The 19,175-nt window shown below is 56.0% G+C and overlaps 1 long non-coding RNA gene across 4 annotated transcripts; it reads right to left on the reverse strand.

The window, feature by feature from the left end:
- Positions 1–6,109: 6,109 nt before the first annotated feature.
- Positions 6,110–16,891, reverse strand: LOC141279216 (uncharacterized). Of its 4 annotated transcripts, XR_012333192.1 has the most exons (3): positions 10,767–16,891; positions 9,599–9,656; positions 6,110–9,253 (listed from the first exon to the last, which is right to left on the reverse strand). It is a non-coding gene; the product is annotated as an uncharacterized lncRNA (long non-coding RNA). The 4 variants fall into 4 exon arrangements; XR_012333190.1 differs by lacking the exon at positions 9,599–9,656; XR_012333189.1 differs by having other exon boundaries at positions 6,110–9,656.
- Positions 16,892–19,175: the final 2,284 nt, after the last annotated feature.

Genomic DNA, 19,175 nt, shown 5'->3' on the forward strand with positions numbered 1-19,175 from the left:
ATGTAGGAGATGGGAAAGAAGTAGAAAAGTAACAGATTCATACTTCGGACGTGCAGGCTCAGTGGCCATGGCTCACGGGCCCAGCCGCTCCGTGGCACGTGGGATCCTCCCGGACTGGGGCACGAACCCGCGTCCCCTGCATCGGCAGGCGGACTCTCAACCACTGTGCCACCAGGGAAGCCCAGGATTCATACTTTTAAGTCACATCAGTGAATTTTCTTTTTTTTTAAATTAATTTTATTGAAGTACAGTTGATTTACAGTGTTGTGTTAATTTTTGCTGTACAGCAAAGTGATTCAGTTATATATATATACACACACATTCTTTTTCATATTCTTTTCTATTATGGTTTATCACAGGATATTGAAAATAGTTCTCTGTGCTACACAGTAGGACCTTGTTGTTTATCCATTCTCTATATAATAGTTTGCATCTGCTAACCCCAAACTCCCACATCAGTGGGTTTTCTATTTTTTTGAAAAAGGGAAAATACTTTTATTGAAATATTGGTCAGTCACAGTAGAGAAGAACATTACGGTTTCTGATTTTGAGCCTTAGCTTCTGCAAGTTCGTCAATGATTTCATCAGAATTGACTTTCTTTGAATACTAATGTTCAGTGGGCAGTATGGTGAGATTTGACAATCTTTGTTCACAGTTGATCAAAGAACACTTTTTGCTCACCTTGACTCCAAAAACTGTCTTACACAGGAAGCAACATATAAACAGATCATTTTTGTGCAGACAGTTTTAGTGGTGCACAGCCACACACATTCATTTACATTTTATTTATAGCTGCTTTTACGCTGTCACAGCAGAGTTGAGTAGTTGAGACAGATTATATTGCCTGCAAGCCTCAAATATTTATTATCTGGCCCTTTAAGAAAAAGTTGGCCAGCCCTGACCCGAAGGATTGAAAAGAAAGTGTAATTGTATTATATTTAAAGTGTATAAAATTTGAATATATTTCCATCAAAAAATCTGAATTATGATAAATATAAGGACAAAAGAGTTTGTTTCGTGTTTTCAGAAAAGTATTTTTTCTCTAAAAAATTCAAAAGGATCTGTTACAATTGTGTGTGTGTGTTTCATATGTAAAAAATTCAAAAGGATCTATTACAATTGTGTGTGTGTGTGTATGTGTGTTTCATATGTAGGCTGCTGAAGCATGGAGCCCAGGGCTGTGGCCCCTCTTGCTGGGTCTAAGGCACCTGGTCTGGCAATTGTCCTATGACCCATAGGCTGTTGGCTGTCATGACTGTCATGTGGGACCTGACCCCAGGAAAATATCGAAGAAAGGCCAGACATTTAACCCATGCTGCCCAATCACGTTCTCTCTCAAAAAAAAAAAAAAAAAAAAATATATATATATATATATTTTTTTTTTGGAAATTTAATCAAGGGACCAGAAACCAAATCACGTTAATGACAGAGTTCTGGACGGAAGGCCATGAACTTCCACCTTTGGGGTCCTCGGAGCTGTCCCAGACATTCCTGGATTCTGTCCTTTGGGTCTTCCTGTTGGGATTTCTAGTTCCTTCCTCAGATTCCACCAGGCCTCCCAGCATCCTTCTAATAGATTTTTTTTTTCTTTTGCTGGTTTGGTCTGTGTTACTTGAAATCAAAAGAACTCTAACACATCCCATGTGAGGGATGATCTGCGTGCCCAGATTGTATGACTCAGGGATAAACCAGCTGGGTGGAGTCAGATAGAGCTGAAATTGTGTCCTGGCCGAAACCACCTACCTGTGGTGTGACCTTGAGCAAGTTACCTAACCTCTCTGAGCCTCAGCTTCTCCCTCTGTAAAATAGCACCATTCCTCTGAAGGTACCGCCAACCTATGGAGCCTGTTTGTAAGAACGAGAAAAATGCCCCTCTGGGCACAGGGCTTGACCAGTGGACTGCAGGCTGGACCTGAGCCTCCCCACGCCCCCCCAGCTGGGCACTTTGGTGCAGTGCCCGGTCTGTATATTGAGGAGTGGTATCCTGGGTGCCGTGGACTCTTCATAAAGTCCACAGATCCCCTGTGCGCATTAACCAAGTCTCCCTTTTCCTCCCCCTCCCCCACCCTGTCTCAGCCCAACCACAAACAGTGCAGAAACCAACATGCAAGATGTGAGTGTTAGGACAGAAGGAATGAAATAATTATGGAGAGGAATGCCACACGAAGTCTCCTAACAGCTGGGCTAGATTCCATGTCACGCTGACCCTCCTATCTGTCCGTGTGCCTTTGGGCCCTTGGGAGAAAGTGAATGGGTGCTCGCCGATCCTTTCAATCCCGAATTCATTCATGTGGCCAGCTTTGGTGGACACCTGTGTCCGGGCTGGTTCTGCTGGCTGGCGGGAAGCCCAGCTGCCTGAGCCCAGCCCTGCTGAGTGGTGAAAATCTGGAGCGGAGGACCAGACAGCTCGTGGGGAAACTCCAGCATCACTATAATAGCAGGCTTCTGCTCTTGTGTACCTCTTCAGGGCTCACAGAGCCTTCCTGATACGTTTTCTCAGCGCGTCCTCACCCAGGTCCTGGGTAGGCAGGGTGGGGCAGCTGCTGCCATCTTATAGTGGAGTGAACCAAGGCTCCGAGGATTAACATCACTGCCCACTTAATAATAATCTCTGAGTGGAGACGGAAACAATTTCGATGGTCCCTGGGCTCAGCTTCAAATCAGAGGCTCGGAGGGGAAGCCGGCCTTCCACTGCCCCACTGGCTTCCTTGCTTCCTTCCACGTCCCTTCCAAGGGAAGAGAAGCTACTATTCTGCTCAATGGCAAAATGCACCAATGGGCAGGACCCTGGCCCTCACAGATGTGCAGTGAATGGGGCTGCCTTCTTCCAGGGTCTTCTGTTTCTCCTGGCCCAGGAAGAGGGCCCCGGCTTATCCTGGACTGTTTTATCCCTCTGCATGCTGACTAAGAGTTTGGTTTGGGCAGGACTGGCAAGAAAGATTCGGATTCACGTTTGGAGGGGAATAGGAAGCCTCTCCGGCCTGAGGACCCAAATGTGCTCTCCACCCAGCTCTCCGGATCTCTGCATGGAAACATGGAAGAGACCGGTTTTTAATAAAGTGTTCCTTTCTCCATCTCCTGCTTGGCATATGTTGCAGGTGTGGTCCCCGGGGAGCCCACTGCCATGGAGAGGAGGTCTGCCTGTGGGATGTTTATTGCGAGCGCTCTGGGGGTACACCCCTATGGAAAGGAAGGGCAGACGCAGGGGTGCGCAGCTGCCAGGCAGCCTCCACAAAGGCCTGAGCCCACCCTGAGGGGTTCCTGAGGATGCAATCCCAGCCTCTGTTACCTCTGAGGCTGTCCATCACTCAAGGCAGCAGTCCCACCGAGGAAGGGGGCGTGTCCTCGGGGAGGGGGATCCTGCAGGGGGTTAAGGTAGAGAGAGGTGACTGCGGGCGGGGGGAAGGGGGGCAGCACTCCCAGCGGCTGCAGGAGTCCTCCCTTCCTGAAGTGGGACCTAGCGAGGCATCCGCGAAGCCACCTTGTTCTCGTGCTTCTTTGCGCGTCTCTCCTGAGGACCTCAGAGGATGCGGGGTGATGGGCGGAGCCGGATCCCGCATTGCTGGTCCTCTAGCCAAACGCCGGGACGGAGCAACAGAACCTGCCCTCAGCTCTGATGGGGCGGGGGCGCAAGCCACTGGCAGGAGTGGTTGTTGTGAGCCCAGGGCTTCCTGGGGGACGGGGATCTTGGTGATGAGTTTGGAAGAGGAGCAGTTATTTAGAAGGAGGACACGACCCGTGAGGCAGGCTGGGATGAGAGCAGTGGGTCCAGGGGCTCCGTGGGGTCCTTCCATAACAGGAAGCCCTGCCCCCTCCTCCAGGGAGGCCGCCAGCTTCTGCCACCCAGGAGGGCTCGCTGCGGGCAGCACAGGCCTAGCTCAGGAGGAAGGCCTGGGGACGATGAAGCCGCATCCCTGCTGGAGCATCCCTGCTGCACGCCGTGCGGGAGGCCCTCCTGCCCCACCCCCCACTCCCCACCCCCCGCCAGGGACGCCCGTTGCTGTTGTACGGATCCGAGGGTGTGGTAGGGGCCACCGCCCAGGCATGGAGTGGGAGGGCCAGGAAGGGCAGACACGGGGCGGGAGCCCACCTGCGCTGGGGGCCGAGGTGTCCGGGAGAGCGGAGGACCGCGGGCATTCGGGGCGGCCCCACCGGCGTCGTCTAGCGCAGGTTTTTCCACAGCGGAAGGCAGATAGGGATGGCGGGGAGCGCTGATTGCTTTTGGGGTCCCTCCATGACTCAGAGCACCCTCCAGCTCGTTGAACCGGGGCCAAACGGCTGTGTGCCGTTCCCCCTGCCCTCTGGCGGGTGCATAATGAAGAAGGGATTTACCCCATATGTGATGACTCCTTCACCGTGAAGTCGCCCGCAGGCGGCATCTCTGGAGCCCGGTGCTGTGCAGCGGGACCCGCAGCCCTTTCATGAGCTGCTTTGCGCTCTCTCCCCACCCCTCCCCACCCACCACTCCCCGTTTATGTTTAAGGAACGGAAGTTGTGTTTTCTAAATGGACTCAGACTTTGAAAGGTTCAAGTCCTGAATTCTCTGCTCGTGGGACTCCGGCCTTGGCCACCTGGCCTCCTCCAGCCGGGGACCTGGCTTTGCACGCACGGACCCCAGGCCAGGGTGGAGCGGAGCTGGGAAGATCGGGACACGAGCCTCTGGTCCTTTGCTGCGCATCCCCCGGGCCAGGAGCTGGCTGAGGGCAGAGGCAGAGTGGGGGAGGGGCGGAGGGCTCGAAGACCCCTCCCCTCCCCCACCCCAGTGCCTCTGCCGTCAGCGACCTCACCCATTTTGTCCATTCCTTTGGGCTGAGGCACTTCTCCCAGATCTCTAGTAGCGCTGCAAATATTTATGATCTGGGCAACCCACAACACGTTACGGTGGGTTCACTTTTTAGCTGGGAGACCATCTCGGGCAATGGGACCCAAAAGGGTAAGTTTAGATGCAAGGAGAGGAGCCCCTATTGGGAAAGAGAGTGCGGCGGAGGGGAGGAGATGTCGGAGGTTGAAAGTAAAGCTCCTGGGGCTGGCCTGGGGAGCAGAGTGGGGGTGGGGCGTCCACCATGATTCCCCCAAGAAGAAGCTGGCCGCGAACGGTTTTGCGGCTTAGGCCGGGCGACACTTCCAGTCTGGAGATGGCGGGGCTGGAGATCCGGAGAGAGACTCCGACTGGAGATTCAGATCCAGGGGTTGTCCGCACAGGGGTGGGATTTAAAATCCTGAGCTGGCCCTTGACGGTCGTCGAGGAGGCTGGGGGTGCGGGTGGGGAGGGGCTTTGGCCGGGCTTCACAAATAGGGGGGCCTGGCGTTGAGAGAGACGGAGGGCCTTGAGAGTCGACCGGGAGACACGCTGGAGTGAGCTCGAGGCAGCTTTTGTCCCTTTGTGATGATGGCTTTTTCCCAGAGTCAAGGGCTTAAGGAAAGGAGCAAAGCACAGAGCACCTATAGTGCTGCCTTCCAGACTGGTGGACCCGGAGGGGAAGGCTCGGGTTCCTGAGCAACAGGGGAGCCCAGGGCTCATCCTTTTCACAGGTCCAGACGGGAGGGGCACACGCCCATGGCAGAGACCAAGGCTGGCCATGTTCTGGTGGCTCAGGTCCCAGCAGGCACTGGGGCAGCCTCTCGCAATGGGGTACCAAGGATGCTGGAACTGGGTCTTGCCTTATCGGTTCAAGGGAGCACACGTCCTTCAGAAGATCAGCTGCCAACAAGTGCAGTGCCAGCAGGCTGGGCATCTTGGGGCTCTGGGCACCCCAGAGAGAGAGACTTTGTGTCCTTTCTGCTGATGGGGCCAAGTGGGCCAAGGCCTGCCTCAGTTATCTTTGACAAGAGAAGGTGTCAACCGGGCACAAGTGACTCCCCCAGTTGGTAGCTAAGTTCAAAGCATCGCATCACCACCAAGAGTGCATCAGTCGCCTTGTTCGTGAGGCTTCAACCAGCTGAAGGGACAACCTGGTGCCTTGGGAAAGAGTCTCATGAAAAGGAGGCATTGCTGGAGGGGGCCTGAGTGGAGAGGACAACGTTGGGTCCCCTCCCAGTGCAGGGCCTACTCACCCACAGAGCGTCCTGAGTGGTGTAACTGAACAGCCCAGGGCTGGGAGGATTCCCTTTTTTTTTTTTTTAATTTATTTTATTGAAGTATAGTTGATTTACAAGGTTGTGTTAATTTCTGCTGTACAGCAAAGTGACTCAGTTATACATATATATGTATGTTCTTTTTCATATTCTTTTCCATTTTTCTTTCTTTTCTTTTTTTTTTTTTTTTTTGCGGTACGCGGGCCTCTCACTGTTGTGGCCTCTTCCGTTGCGGAGCACAGGCTCCGGACGCGCAGGTTCAGCGGCCATGGCTCACGGGCCCAGCCGCTCCGCGGCATGTGGGATCTTCCCGGACCGGGGCATGAACCCGTGTCCCCTGCATCGGCAGGCAGATTCCCAACCACTGCGCCACCAGGGAAGCCCCCATTATGTTTTATCACAGGATATTGAATATAGTTCCCTGTAATATACAGTAGGACCTTGCTGTTTATCCGTCCTATATATACTAGTTTGCATCTGCTAATCCCAAACTCCCAATACATCCCTCCCCCACCCTTCTCCCCCTTGGCAACCACAGGTCTGTTCTCTATGTCTGTGAGTCTATTTCTGTTTCGCAGGTAAGTTTACTTATGTCATATTTTAGATTCCACATATAAGTGATACCATATGATGGTATTTATCGTTCTCTTTCTGACTTGCTTCTCTTAGTATGATAATCTCTAGATCCATCCATGTTGCTGCAAATGGCATCATTCCGTTCTTTTTTTTATGGCTGAGCAGTATTCCATTGTATATATGTACCACATCTCATTTTTTATCCATTCATGTGTCGGTGAACATTTAGGTTGTTTCCATATCTTGGCTATTGTGAATAGTGCTGCTATGAACATAGGGATGCATGTATCTTTTTTATTTATAATTTTGTCCGGATATATAGGTCTGGGAGGATTCTAATATCAGTTCTGTCACTCACCCAAGGTGGGACTTTGCAATTTATTCAATTTCCTTATCTGTCAAATGGGCATGAAAATCCCCAGGTCGCCTGCCTTACAGGGCTGTAAAGCGAATTAGATGGGCTCATCGATAAGAAACTAATCTGAACATTAAAAAGAGCTTCAGCTTCCAGCTTTCCACGACTCCTCCGCCTGAGTCCACCCTGAAATCTCTGAAGGCTGCAACATCATGGCCCAAATGGGGGCTGTTCTGTTGCCTTCCTGGGCTTCTCCGAAAGGTCACATGACACTGCAGCTGGGAATTGGGAAGAACCAGCCTTAGCTCAGCCCTGAGCTAAGAGCAGATGACAAGATGGGAAAACTGGCTCTAAAAGCAGGTAAGTTCCTCCACGTGCCGCCTCCCACTCAAGGGTCATTTGACTTTCCATCAACAGCGGCTAATGATGCGGGGAGACACGACCCTGGGCGGGGGGTCGGGGTCCATTTCTGCCCCTTCCTGTGCTGCGGAGCCTCATGGTGGGCTGAGGGCCTCCGGAGTCTCTGGGAAGCCGCCCGCCTGTAAAGGGCCGAGAAGATTCTTCGGCAGGAAGTGGATGCAGTCCCAGAGGGTGGGGTTTTTCCCTCACTGACCGTCCGGGGAGGCGCCTATCTTTCCTGGGAGCATGGGAGGTGCCCACAGCTGCTTGGGCTGGGTGCTTCTGGAGAGGTGGAGGCCCCAGTTTCTGAGTCGAGGCCAGCCCCATCAGCCAGAGTTCATTCACTTCCGTAGGCGCTCCTTTGACAAAAGGTTTATGGAGCCCAGCGCTCCACACTGGACAGCATCGGCCCAGAGGGTCGGGCGTCCAGTCTGATTCACAAGCTCCCTTGTCTGTTAATCTGCAGTTCTGGCCCTGGCGGGGGTCCACACGCAGCTGTGCTGTCACCTGGGAGCCTAGGCGGTCAAGGGCTGCGTTTCCAGTCTTCCACACACCCATCTTGCGTGGGGCCCGTGGGACTCTGTGTTTCTGAAGGCTCCCCTTGTTCTCTCTGTTCTGGAAGCCAGTCCCTTCCTCAACGGCTGTCCACCTTACTGGTACGACTTGGATTTGCTGGTGTCCATGCCTCCTCCACTTGTGGTTCAACGGTAATCCCAGCTATTCTCAGCCAAACATGGTAATCCCAAACTCCTTGTCAGTGATTGGTGTAGAGTAAGCATGTGACACAATTCTGGTCAATAGGGTGCGAGAGGAAATGAGCTGGGGGAGGAGCTTCCCGGAGAGGTTTCCCACTGACTAAAGAGACGCGTTAGAAGAGGTGCCTTCTCTCTCCCTCTGTGGTGTCTGTGTGCGATGCCTGGAACATTGGCAGCTATGTTGAAACCATGAGGGGAGCTAGCCTGAGGACAAAGCTCACACACTGAGGAACCGAGTTGGAACATGGAAAGAACCTGGGTCGATGTCACTGAATTGCTGAATTGATCAACCTGGTGCTGCTCTTCCTCAAGACTTCTTGTTCTGTAAAATTTTCTTCCGTGCCTTTTCTGGTTGGTTTTCTCTGCTCCTTGCAGCGGGAGCATCCTCACTGATGGGGTCCCTGTCTCCATGTGCTTACAGCCTCTTCTGACGTCTTTGTGAGCCGGAATCAAGAGATTGGAATCACGTGGTCTCACACTCTGAGAAACTGAGCTGAAGCTGCCGAAGTGTCCAGGCTGCACTGCTGGGTTTTCCCGAAGCTGTGTGCTTTGGTGACGGGGGTGCTGAGCCCAAAGGCCTTCCCCAGCGGTGAGGTGAGCCCGTGTCCTCAGCACCCCTGGCCCCCAGGGCATGAGGGCTGGCGGTCGTCATGCTCATCCCTTGCGTGGGTGGGGGTCAACCCTCCACTGCTGGCTCACACCGTGCCCCTCCCCCTCCAGGGCATCCACCCTCCAGGGGCCTGCCGCTGTTGCCCACCCTCCTGAGGGATGAGGGTCCTTGGGCTCTGCTGCCCCAGAGGAGTCTGTCCCGCCCCTGCCTTTCAGTCCGTGGCTGCTTTCACCCGAGGTCACTTTCAGCCTGGGAAGAGCAGGGCTTCCGGGAGCAGCAGGGTCAGGGCCTCAGGAACGTCTGGGCAGGAGCCCCCGGAACTAAGCCAGATGTGGAGGAGCCTGGGGTGCGGAGGGCAGCCCATTTGTCAGGGCTGAGGTTCTGGGTCGGGGCCAGGCTGACAACAAAGGTGACCCCCGGTTCTGGGAGCTCCTGGGGGTGCGGGGGGAAAGCCGTGTCCTTTTCATCTGAGCTGCCCTGTGCTGGAAAGTTCAGTAAGTGCTCAGGGGACGTGTGTCCAGTAGATGCAATCTTTCATTCATTCATTCAACAGAGACATTGTGCCATTTTGTGTTAAGCAAAGAGATACAGTGCTGAGTAGGACAAGCAAGGTCCCTGTCCTCTGGGTCCTACGACCAAGTTGGGCGTGGGGTGGGGGGCGGCGGACGTAAACCAGGAACCGAATAACTGATTAAGCAGCCAGCTAACTAGCTAATAAGGAACGACTATTTGTAGTTAGTAATATGTGTGACAAAGCATGACAGCCTGTGTATAGCGTGGGAAGGGAATACTGGAGAAGGTGGATGGGGGTCCAGGAAGGGCCTCACCAGGGCAGAGCCGGGAGGATGAGAGGAGGCCAGCCATCAAAACTCCGCAGGAGGGGTCCTGGGGGAAGAAGCGCCAGATCAAGGACCCCGGGGTGGGGGGAGGGGACCAGACAAGTTCAAGGCCAGGTGTCTGGGAACTTCGGGGACCCCGGTGGAGTTGAGGCTGAAGAGGATGTTGTGGGCCATGGTCAGGGGGTCTGGAGAGACGGCTGAATGGCTCTGAGTTCCAGAATGTGTGTGTGGAGCGTCTGTATCCTTCTCTGCCTAAGGTTATCATTAGTTCCAGAGACCTGACCGGAAGTGCGTCCACATTCAGGGACAAAACGGCACCGATGCAGAAGAGGAGACTTGCGTCCACACTCATGTGGACGTGACCTGTGACGTGCAGGGCTGCGGCTCTTCCTGCTTCGCCCTTCTGCCCACCCCCACCCAGCCCTCACCTCAGTCTGTCGGCCAGAGCTTACGTGGTTTTGCCCTGGAGGCCCTGTCGCCCACCTCACCCCCAGTGCCCCTTCCACACGGCCCTCCTGGTGGGGGGAGTTGGTGGACTCCGGCCAGGGACGACACCCAGCCCCTCCGTGGGAAGCCGGGCCGAGAAAGCTTGGCCGTGGGACGTTCCTGTCCCCATGCTCACTCCCTCCCAGGCCCCCCACCTGCCAAGCGCATCTGTGTCTGCCCAGGCCTGGGTTTCCGGACCTTGTGCATCTGGCCTGGCTCTCTTTCTCCAAATGACCCCTGGCCCAGGTACCCTGCTTGCCTCTGCTGCTGGCTGTACCCTTCCCTCCCGAGGATGGGCAAAGATGGCATTAGGAGGCTTTGGTTTGGCACCTCTTAAGGACAAGAGTTAATAAAGAAATGAAAAGAGGCCCGGAGGTGAAGGTAGGCCTGGCTGGAATCTCAGCGTTCAGGCCTGTGGGACGTGGAGCCTGCCCTGAGCGATACGTCTCAGCACAGCCTGGTGTCAGGAGCCCTTGGTGAACTGTGATACTGTTTTCATGTTGTGGGGTCGCTCCTTGTCTCCCCACTTCTCTGAGTCCCTGCCCCCTCCCTTGGGATAGCCCCCTCTTCTCCCCTCCCCCGCACTGAGGATCTCCTTGCCCCGCCCTGCTGCCTCCCAGCATGGGCCTCGGCCCGGCGCTGGGCCAGCCCTGACAGCTATGCCTCCTACCTTGGCTCGGGACTCCCTCCTCGTCCTGGCCAGCTCTGCAGACCCTCCCGGAGTGTGAAGAGGCATGCGTGCCATCACCTGGGTGACCCGCTGTCACAGTCTCCCAAGTCCAGGGAGCAGTGTGCAGCCGAAGGCTGAGCCTCCGCTGGTCCAGGTGGCGGCAGGCTTGCTGTCCTCTGCGTGGCCTCCCTGGCCAGCCGGTGACCAGCCTCCGTCGCCAGCTCCTTCTCTCGAGCCTGCAGAGGCAGTGAAGGAGTTCAGAGTGGCAGCTTTTGGGTGTGAGGCTCCAGTGAGTTGTGCTCAGATGCCCGTGGAAGGCTCCCTATATGCCAGGGTGTGACATTGCACGTTAGTGGCTATTAAGACCACAGGAGAGGACTTCCCTGGTGGCACAGTGGTTGAGAATCCGCCTGCCAGTGCAGGGGACACGGGTTTGAGCCCTGGTCTGGGAAGATCCCACATGCCGCGGAGCAACTAAGCCTGTGCGCCACAACTACTGAGCCTGCGCTCTAGAGCCTGCGAGCCACAACTACTGAGCCCGTGTGCCACAACTACTGAGCCCGCGTGCCTAGAGCCCGTGCTCCACGACAAGAGAAGCCACCGCAAGGAGAAGCCCGTGCACTGCAATGAAGACCAAACACCGCCTAAAATAAATAAATTAAAAAAAAGAAAGCCCACAGGAGTGAGAGTGCAGTGTGGGGAGTGCGGCGTGGGGCCCCTGCACCCACATTCAGGCCGACAGAAAAGAAAGACACATGCCCACCTGCCCACCTCCTCCTAAGACACCGCACGTACCAAAGGCCACCATCAAAGACTCCCAATAACGGAGTGAAACCTGCCCCTTCCCAGGGGCCTCCGAGGCCCTGTGATCCCACACCCCTCAGCCCCCACCTGGAGCACACGACCTTCACGCTGTCCTTGACCTGGGGGAGCACGTCCCCGTCGGGGGCCTTGCATTTGCTGCTGTCTCCACTCTGAGCGCCTTCCCAGGCAGCCAGGCGGCTCCTCCCTCATGTCTCAGCATCTCTGGCTTTGGCTGTCTTCTGAGAGAGGCCGTTCCTGACTACATCATTGAAAATGTCACCTCCGTGTTAACTCTCTGTCCCCTTGTCCCATTCCCCGCCGTATTACCTGAAGTCGCATTAGCTAACCGCGTGTTTGTTCGTTTGCCACCTGTCTCCCCCATGCAGACGTGACCCCTGTGAGGGCAGGCCCTGCTGTATCTTCGGTGTTTGGGGGCGTAGTGGAGCCTCAGGACACTGTGGAGGGCACGAGTGAAGGGATGGGTGGATGGGAGGATGGGCCAGTGGGAGCCTCTGTGTGTATGCCCAGGCTGGACCAGCTTTCCCAAGAAAGGGAGTGTCACACCACAAAATACGTTTCAGATGGGTCAAGCCTGTGAAAGGGAAAAACAAAGCTATAAAATCACTGGATGAAAAGAGAGGAGAACGTTTTCAAGGTCTTGGAAGATCCTCAGAAGCAAGACAAGATCCAGAAGCTAGAAAAGCAAAGCCTGACAGATTTGACGCCATAAAAATAAAAAGCTGACGCGTGGCAAAATTACACGAGGAACAAAGTTAAAGGACATTTGACTGTGAGAAAATATTTAAAACGTGTACAACGGACAACCGATTAATAGTGTGACATCTAAAGAGATCCCGTGAGCCCATAAGTAAGACACATACAGCCCAGTAGAGAAAACTGGGCAAAGGAGAGAAAGGGGTAACTCAGAGACTAAGAAACACTCCTGGCCGGCGAACAGTTGACTAGGTCCCTACCCTCAGCAGTCACGGGAAAAACCCACGGTGGGGGTGGGGGCAGAGCTGAAAGGAGGGTCAGGGATGCACCTGTGCCACAGACACGGGACGGGCGTAGTGCCTCGTTCAGCGGGAAGCTGAGCTGGGCAGGCTTGGCCACATGTAGAATGCACGCACTTTGTGACCCAAAAGTCCCACTTTTAGGAACATATCCTTGCCAAACGCCGAAGGTGTCGCATGCCTCATGGTCTGTACTAGGGCAAGAAGAAAGCAGAGCCACCTGTGTGTCCCGCGGCAGGAAGGTGGCTGCATGACAAAGAACTACAACAGCCAATAACAAGACTCTGCTCTGGCCCTGAGAAAAGTTCTCAGCTTTTATTTTTTTAGTAAGTAAGAAAATAAAAGCAAGATGCAGAACTACAGCACTGACAGGACCCCCTTTGCATCTTCGTTCCCCCTTCGCAGCGTTTCCTGCACGTGCATTCACACAGATGTACACACATACCTGTGCAGAGAACCGTCAACAGCAGGGAGCTCTGGGGGAGGTGGGTTGAGGACTGACTTTTCATCTTTCCTGTTTGTTTCTTTATCATAGAATTTTAGCAACTAAAATATACCACTATTGTAATTTTCCAGTAAGGAAAAAATAACTCATTGAGGAAGGATGCGGCTGGGGTGTGTGATGCTGGTAGGTCAAGATGGGAGGCCCGAGGATCGTGGGCCGGCTGGAGCTCTTGGGTGACTGCAGGGCACCTTCAGGGCAGGTTTGCTGTCTGTGGAAATCAAGCAGCAGACGCCGCAGAGGTCTCCCTGGAATCCCGGGCGGTGGACTCCTATAGCCCCACTTTTCTTTTGTCTGGAGAGAGATGAAATCCAGATCTCCAGGGTGGGAGTCACAGAGGCAGAGCTGACCCCAGCAAAGAAGCAGGTACCCCTCTCCCGGCATAATCGAGGGCAGGGGTACCCTAGCAACAAGACGTGGCAGGATGCCAGCTCCAGTGTCACCCTTTCAGCTCAGCGATCGTGGGGTGGGGGGGTGTTCAGCAGCCCCTGTGCAGTTTCCTCCTCCCTCCGATGATTTCGGGTTCCCCTTCCTAGGAGGCCCAGACCCCCCTCTTCTCATAGATGCATAGATGTACCTGGTCCATACCCAGGGTGGCCGGAAGCTCAGTTCTGGACGCACCGATGTAGAGACGGGTACCAGACCGTGGGGCAGATGTCCAGCTCACAGGGGGATGTGTGTGTCTATGTTCAGGGGAGAAGCCCAGCTGGAAGCAGACCTTGGATGGGACTAGAGTCATGAGCTGGTGAAGACAGCCGGGGTGGGTATGCGGTGTGGAGCCGCGCAGTGGGCCCGGATGGAGCCCTGAGCCTCCTACATCTACAAGACTGGTAATACTAAGGATCGTAGTAATCACTGCTGTGTTGAGCCCAAAGGGCCGGGCCCCAGGGGGGGCAGGGGCTCACCCAAGGCTGTCCAGATAGCACCTAGGGCTGCCTGGTTCCAAAGCCTGCCATCTGCCCCCGGTCACTCTACTCTGTGTTTCTGTGTCACACCTGATATCTCATCTTTGTTTTACTGCCCTTCCCCACAACAACTAATGTGACTGAAGGCAGCTAAGCGGTTTTGTCTTTATTTCTGCCCCTGACCTTGGTCCTTGAGCTCAGGGAACTGATCAGCTGGCGATTCGAAAGGTTGGGAAGAACTGGAAACGACTGCCAGAGGCCAGAGGCCAGGGGGACCTAGCGGGGGCGCTGGGCAGGCACGCTGCTGGCCGAGGCCCTCGCTCGGTGCTGGCCGGGCACCGGGGCCGGGATGGTCGTGCCCGCTCGCACCGCTAAGGAGGACGAGGATACAGGGGAAGGAGGCCACGCCCGGGGCCAGCGGGAGCTCAGTGGCCGCTGCGCATGGACCGCCCTCTTCCCTCATTTACCCTCCCAGCCCCACAAGGTGGGCTTGTGGCTGTCCTGCATCTGCGGAGGGGTTACGGACACGGGCCACCAGGAGTCGGGCCGGGCCTGTCTGATGTCCCCTCTCAACCTTCTGACCACCAGGTACGTAGAGGCTCCCGTATCTGCTAAGCATCAACACACATCTTCTTTCTACACATTTTCTCTGAGGCCTCACAATGACCCTGTGAGTTGGGTATTATGGGTCCCGTGTCACACCAGGAGACAGAGGCCCAGGAAGGTCTACGAAGGGCACCCAGCCAGCAGGATGCAGCGCTTGCATTCCGACCCCAGTGGCCACCCGGGGTCTTGACACAGCCCAGCCAGCCCGCCTGGGGAAGAGCCCAAGGACCGGTCACTGCCAGGCTGGTCTCTCCTCAAGACGGCACCCACCCTCCTTCCTTGTCTTGCCATGTTTGATGGACTCTACGATGACCCTTTCTACATTTTGGCATCTTCGCAGTCTGGGGGCGTTTTACAGTCCTTGTCAGGCCAGGCTGCTGTTGTGACTCTGTTGTCTTTTCCCGGCACCCACGTCAAAATTTGCAGGATGGGCGTCAGTGGCTCAAGAGAAAATGCTGGGGCCAGTAGCACAGCGTTCTTAAGAAAAGGTGCTGAGCCGCTGTGCTTTGGACGGTGCAGAGGGCAGAACCAGGTGGAAAATCCCAACTCCGACAGCTCTTAGGTCCTAAGAGATTCTCAGGGGTCGGACTCCGCATACCAAGGGATTCTGGGTCTGCTTGACCTGGGGAGCCCCCACTTACATCTTATGGGGGGCTGTGCATGCTCATGCCCCGCCCCCGTCCTCCTGCCGGCTGGTGGTCCTGGGAGACTCACGCCAGAAGCCACGTGGCCAATGTACAGCATCCCTCCCAGGGGCTCCTGTCTCATCCCGAAAGAGGGCAGGAAAGAGCACGTGGGTGCTCACAGGTGGCGAAGAGGGGGAGTCAGAAGGTCGGTCTGATAGTCTGTAGGGCTGACAATCGTCACCACCTGACTCTGAGCCAAAGCGGAGAGGAGGGTGAAGCCTGGGAGCCGGATCCTGCACCCTCTGCCCAATGGGTACCCACAGCCCTTCATGGGTGTGGCTCACGGCTCTGTTGCTGGGGCCCCATCCTGAGCCCAGCCCAGGGCAGGCATCTAACTGGCCCCATCCTGAGCCCAGCCCAGGGCAGGCATCTAACTGGCCCCATCCTGAGCCCAGCCCAGGGCAGGCATCTAACTGGCCCCATCCTGAGCCCAGCCCAGGGCAGGCATCTAACTGGTGTTCGCTGAACGCATGGCAGTTGCACATGGCTTTGGAGTCTCTACGACACGGGTTCAAATTATGCATCAGCCACTGCTCTGAGCCTCAGTTTTCTCATCTGTAAAATGGGGATATGATGTCTTCATGGTAGAGTTATTGGGAGGGTGAATTAAATGACGTCCATAAAGTACTGGGCTTCGTGGCCGGCAGGGATAGGTGGGAATATATCTGAGGAGACCAGGTATCACAATTTATCACAGCACAAGGGTGGGATGAAGAAGTGGGCCAAGTGTGAACTTTAAGTCCTGTCTTGGAAGGAAATTTCCAGAAGCTCCACGCAGCACTTGTGCTAACCTCCCACTGGCCAATCGCACGGCCACACCCAGGTGCCAGGGCGTCTGGGGGAACGTAATGTATTCTGGGTGGTTCTGTACCCAGTGAAACCCAGGCTTGTGTTACTGGGAAAGGTGGGAGAACGGACATGGGGGGTGGTCCCCACACGCAGCCTCAGCCCCGGGGCCTCACGTCCTCACCTCACCTGTGTCTTGCGAGGCAGGAGATGCTGGCTTCGTGGCTTGGAGAAGACACTGCAGCCCAGAGAGTCTCCGTGCACGTGTGCGAAGCCTCAGCCCGGGAGGGGCTGAGCATCGCCACCCTCTCGGATCCGCCCCACACCTGCCGCTGCTTCGAGACTCCCCCCGGGTCTCAGAGAAGTCCAGTTGCCCGAGACTCACCCTTCACCTTCAAGACTTCTTGCCACTGGATGGACCTGGCAGTTTTCCCTCTTATTCAGGGTGGGAGCAGGGAGTGATTTGGCCCCCGAGACAGTGGCTGAGAACACCTAGGGGACACCGACGTCGGTGGAACTCCAGGCCTGGGGGGACAGCATCTCTGGAGCAAGGAGGAGGTGGGCTCAGGAAGGGATCCCTCAGGGGTGGAAGAGCTGCTCCAGAGACAGAGAGACCCCCACAGAACAAAACAGCTTGATCTCACCCATCAACAGGTTACTTCCTAGCTGCACTGTCCACAGCATCACCCTGAGCCTGAACGCGGAAGTGGCTCTGCCTCACAAGCCGCCTTGTGTGTGAAGATGCATCTGGGGTTGATAACGCCGCAGCCTGGGGTGTTTTGGCTCCTCCTTATTTAAAGGGAAGATCTTGCTGCCACCCAGCCCCACCTCACCCTCCAGACTGGAAACTATGTGACCCTCACGACGGGGTTTCGGTTAGACACCTCTGGCCAGATTTCTGAGCTGAAAGGAACATAGAGCTTCCCCGGGGCCAAGCACACGCTCTGCACAGCTGGGGATGATGTTTTGTCCCGTCCCTTCAAAACAAAGCTGAAACCGAGCAAAAGGCATTGCTTTCAGATCAAATATTTGTTGGCTCTCGCCTGTGTCCTGTGGGTTAGAAAACATGTTTTTTTGGTTTTAAAAATAGATTTCCCTGGAAAGAACAATGGCAAAATCAAAGAAAAGTGTTTGGTGTGGCGGAAAAAAACAAACTCCTTTGCCCAAAAAGTCTTGAGGTCTGGCGAGCCCCGAGCGGCTCGCAGCGTCTGTCGCCCTGACTTGGGTCAGAGGACGGGGGCTCGTGGCTTGTCGAGGGCCACGCGGTGACCGCCTGAGTCCCTCAGAGGCCCCGAGGCAAAGCATCCCAGGGGCAGCGTCGCAGATGGGAGTCTCACAGCTCCTGTCAACCTCAGTTCCTGCCGGGCTGCGGCACTGCCCAAGGCTGCCCTGGGGGGCTCTGGGATCGCTGGGTGATCTTGGATGTGAGGGCTTCTGAGAACGCACCCCCCATGCACGCCGGGCTCTCGCCGCCCTCGTGCTGCCCCGAGGAGGGCCAGCACTTCCATGTGACCCTAGGCTCTGACCTCAGCTGGGGACACTAGACTTGGAGCCTTGACCCCGGGCAGCTGTCAGTAGCCTGGCTTGAGCGCATGGCCCAGAGCCCAGGGTCTGTCCAGCAAAACAGATGCTCTCTCGGGGCTTTTGGATGCAAAACACACAGAGAAGCGTCCAGAGAGCAGAGAGAGGGAGGGTGAGAGTAGGCCGTGTGCAGAGACTGTGGGGCAGCGCCGCTCCTGGGAGCAGGGAGTGGAAGGTGCGGGGACTGGAGGCTTAGATGCACAAGAGCTGGGACACAGCAACTGAAGCAGAGGCCCGGGGCAGCCAGACATGTGGCCGAGCTTCCAAGCTGCTGCCAGGCAGCCAGGGATGCTGCCCCACGGACCACAGCCCCCGGGGGCTGCTCCCTGGGATAAGCTGAGCCCTGTGCACTGAGCTACCCATTTAGCTGTAACCCTTAAATGTGCCGAAGGGGACGTTTTCAGGGGTTGAGAGCAGCAGGCACATACACAAAGGACAGTTCATTCCTTTCAGAGTTGTGGTCCCTTCCCCACCTCTTCCAGGAAGCCCTCCCTGACCACCTCTCCACCTGCGATCCTCAGCCCTCTCCCTCCTTGGAGCATCCACAGAACTTGTCCCCGAAGGTCCCCACCTCCCACTGCAGCCCAGCTCTCCATCTTCATCTTCCATCTCCCCGGAGGCAGGGGCTGCTCTGGGCTCTGTGAGTTCCTGCCACTCTGAACTTGAGGCCCGGAGCATGGCTGATGTTCAGTACTTAGCGTAGGTGGGCTGGAGGGTTCACTGCACAGCCCACGGGTGGGTCCTGTTTGCAGACAGTGCCACCTGTGCCCCCAAACAGAGAACACCAGCCCTGATGGCCTCTTGGCACAGCGATGAGAACTCTCTGTGGACTTTGCTCTTGGTGGAGCCCGCGGGGCAGCACTTAGCCTTGGCCTGAGGACTGGAGGTGGGCGGCAGAGGCCAGCTAGTGAGAAGGCTGGTACCTAGGAGACGGCCAGATGTACAGGTCAGGCTCCAGGCTGGACCCACTTGGAAAGGCGGTGAACCGTTCTTACCTCTCAGAGCTCAGTTTGTGCTATTAGCTTGGACAAGCTGTAAAAGAAAGGCAAGGCCCTTGGGCTTGCCTTGAACAGGGGAGGGGGGGCTGGAGACCCCAGCTTGGGAGAGGAGACACTGAAAGCCCCCCACCGCAGCCCAGACCCTCCCCTCCGCACGCCCTGCCTCGCTCCATGCTCTGGTGACCCCGCCCGCCTCCCCTGGAGGCTCTGAGGCTCCTGAAGGCAGGCAGGGCCGGAGTCCTGTGTTTCGGGGTCCACCAGCAGGCAGCCCCAGGCCCGGCATGGAGGAGATGAGGTTTGCCCTGCAGAGACAGAGATAAGGCAGGAAAGGGGGGCAGCCTGATCTCAGGGGCCTGCTGGGGGCAGAATGGGGTGTGGGGCCTGGGCTGGGCTGGAGAAGGGGCGCTGGGGATGCCAGGAGAAGGGCCTTGGGGAGTGTCCCCGAATAGGGGGACTCCAGGGTTGGTGGAGCTGCCAACCTGACACCTCCGCCGAGGTTCACACTCACACCTGCTCCTGGCTCCACGC

The sequence above is a fragment of the Tursiops truncatus genome, chromosome 7 (assembly GCF_011762595.2).
Source record: "Tursiops truncatus isolate mTurTru1 chromosome 7, mTurTru1.mat.Y, whole genome shotgun sequence".
Lineage (NCBI taxonomy): Eukaryota > Metazoa > Chordata > Mammalia > Artiodactyla > Delphinidae > Tursiops > Tursiops truncatus.